The sequence below is a fragment of the Hibiscus syriacus genome, unplaced genomic scaffold (genome assembly GCF_006381635.1).
Source record: "Hibiscus syriacus cultivar Baekdansim isolate YM2019G1 unplaced genomic scaffold, ASM638163v2 tig00019143_pilon, whole genome shotgun sequence".
NCBI classification, from domain to species: domain Eukaryota; kingdom Viridiplantae; phylum Streptophyta; class Magnoliopsida; order Malvales; family Malvaceae; genus Hibiscus; species Hibiscus syriacus.
The window spans coordinates 52529-56057 of NW_024062466.1; positions in this window are offsets into that span (position 1 = coordinate 52529).

Sequence of the window (3529 nt, forward strand, 5' to 3'; positions counted from 1 at the left end):
ATCCCACAATTGCTCCTTGTTAGCATAGGATACTGATTTGTCGAGGTCATATTCTACTCAGGAGCAGACTGCATGTGATCACTAGAGAGATGTTCAGGCGCTGCAGGAGATAAATGGGTAGATTCAGTATCTCTAGGCTCAGCTGTACTGTCTAAATTATCAACAACACCTTGAACACTAGAACCTGTATCATTTTGACTACTAGAATCTTCATGCATATGCGAAGACGTGTGAGAATGCATTCAAGGTTCAACCATAACCCTTGCGTGTACTCGTTTTGACACAACCGATAAAGGTGCTGATTGCCACACACGAATGTCAGATACACAACCAGATTGTTGTTTTTCTGCAAGCAGAAACACATCTTCATCAAATTTGATATGTCTCAAAATATACACTTGATCATCCTGAGCAAGACATTGAAATCCTCTATGTTGTGAGCTGTAACCCAAGAACACACACGGGGCAGAACGAAACATTAGCTTATGCTGTTGAAAAGGCCTCAAATGAAGAAAACAACGACAACTAAACACGCGTAGTGACTTGTAGTCAGTTTTGGATCCAAACAATTTTTCAAATGGTGAGATGTTACCTAACATCCTTGTAGTTAACTGGTTTATCAAATGTGTTGTTGTGGCCACAACATAAGACCAAAATCTGAATGGAAGCCTGCCTGAGCAAGTAGTACAATGGCCAGTTCGATTAAATGGCGATGCTTCCGTTCTACAATGCCATTTTGTTCAGAGGTGTGAGGGCATGTGACTCGATGGGAGATACTTGCACGAGTCAACTCACATGACATCTGCCTATATTCATCTCCCCAATCACTTTGAACTGATTTAATGTTCAAAGAAAACTGTTTTCCAACCATTGCCTGAAATAATCGAAATGCATCAAGAGTTTGAGATTTATTTTTGAGCATGTAAGCCCAGGTATGGTGTGTGCATGCATCTACAAATGATACGTAATACCGATAGCCACAAGAGGGGACATGTGCAGCACCCCAAAGATCAGTATAAACTAGTTAAAAAAGAACGATATAAACTATAGCAGAGGAATCAAAGGGCACTTTGTGACTCTTTCCCATGCAACAAGCAACACAAGTTGAATTAAGAGTGTTTGAAATATTGACATTGATCGAAGTACACACATCTATTAGTGTTTGAAAGGCATGATGTCCTAATCTCCTATGCCAAAGTTCAAATATACTAGAAGCAACAACATTGCAAAATAACCCACTGTTCTATAGCAAACGTATAAAGCCATTCACACTGCTGCCCTCGAAGCACCACAACACAAGTAATCTCATCCTGAGCAAAGCATTCATCAGCATGAAACTCTAGGAAGACTTTGTTATCCTTAGCAAGCTTGGACACAAAAAGCAAATGCTTCGTTATTCTTGGTACATGCAAAATATCGCTCAAAATTAATGCCTGAGGAGAAGCATTTAAAACAGAAGAACCAACCGAGTTTACCCTTAGAGAAACATCATTGCCTACTAGAAGTTTACCTGGTCCAGTAAACTCAGAGGAGTTCATCACCTTGGATGCGTCTGGGGTTACGTGATGGGTCGCACCAGAATCAATAACCCACTGTTTACCTGAAGCCATGTGTGCTTGAGGAAGACTATAACCAGTCTTAGCACTACAACAGACACATCCTGACGAATCAATAAGCGCACAGATAGTAGTACCCAATGCATCCCTGGACCGTGATGAACCAGACGCCGCATTGACCCTAGGGAAGTCTCGATCAAACCTGAACCAAAACCGATCAACCTGAACCCTAAGCCTTAAACCTAATCTAATGAGAGTGACTCACGAGTGGTTGTGATTACTGCCATAAATGGATGATACTCTCATGGCAAGCCTTTAAGTATGCTTACAATGTGCTCCACTTGAGAAACTGGGCCCCCACAAGAAGCAAAGGCGTCGCAAATCTCTTTAACTCGGGTGAGATAAACTCAGATCGAGTCATCACCTTTCTTCATGGACTGAAGTTTGTAGTGTAGATTCATGACAGTAGTCGTGGATCGATTTACAAAGAACTGTAGGACCGTATTTCAGACAGCGGCAACCGACTCAGCACCCATACTCAGCAACCGACTCAGCACTGATCATGGAGAGAAGCCAGGACGCAAGCACACTGTCTTGCGCTACAAAGTCTTCATGAGCTTCATTCACCACTGTTTCACCATGCTCATTGACAATCGTTTCTGATGGAGCTGGTAAGGTATCGTTCAGCAAACGTTCAAGACGGTGGCTGCGCACTGTAAGCAGGACATGTTGCTTCCATAACAGCAAGTTCGTCTCGTTAAGCACGATATTCACTCGTTTGTTAGTGAACAACCGAGCTTGTGAGGAGGACGAATCAGCAAAGAGCACCATCACAGCTCAACAGAATGATCCAGGACCAAAAGCAAATGGTACCATGTTGAATAACCAGGAAAAAACCTTCAAGAACTTATGTAGTTTCTTTATTTAATAAAAAAAAAGGATAATTACACGCTCACTTTCTTTCAGCTTATATAACAATTTTTACAAGCTTGAAAACTGCTTAACAATATTCTGTTACACAATCAGTAATACCAATCTTGTAACCAACTACCTCTACAATCATCTTTAATCATCCCATACACAAGCATGCATGTGAGCATTCATGGAACTACTATACAACACACAGTAACTCTCAACATCCACAGACTCATCTGACTTTATTTTAACCTTGAATAACCATTTGCACCCATAAGGTTTTCGGTTATGAGGCAAGGTTTGTAACTCTCAGGTCTCATTTTGTAACAAAGCAAAAATATTCTTCATTCATAGCTTCTCACCATTTGGGACTCGTAGAGCCTCATGAACATTTGAGGGCTCAGAATTTCCTTAAACTAAATACACCTTAGGTTTGTGAATTCTCACATTTCCTCGAGTAATCATCGGATGAACATTTTGAATTGAAGCGGATGTGTATGGAAGTGATGACCATGAAATGATATTAGATGGTGATGATGAATTAATGTGAACGGATGAAGGTGATGATTAATGTGTCTATTATTCGCTGTCTGTAACACTAACTAACCAGATACTTGACTTGGGTTCATTACTGGGTAGCGACACTCTAATCACTCTTATCATATTTCTCCCCAATGCCCCTTGAATTGGAGGAACGACTTATACGTTCTCGGTTTACTGACGTTCTCGAAGCACACGATTTCCACTATTATTGAATCTCATTTACTTTTCGTACTGCTTATCGGTACATCCTCTACAACAATCGTTATTCTTGATTATTTAATAATTGCTCGACTGAAGATACTATGACGTAATACACTTAGTATGGTTACATCAGTTGTAACCTACTCCTACGAGTGTTTTTAGGTATCTTTACTCAGTTATGTCCCCACATACTAAGTTCCACCATTATGGATCATCCTTAGCTCTTACGGGCCTTAAGGTGGTTAAAACTAACCATCCAAAGTGGGTAGTATCGATACTCTACTTGCATTTTCGATATCCTATGGTCAAGTATC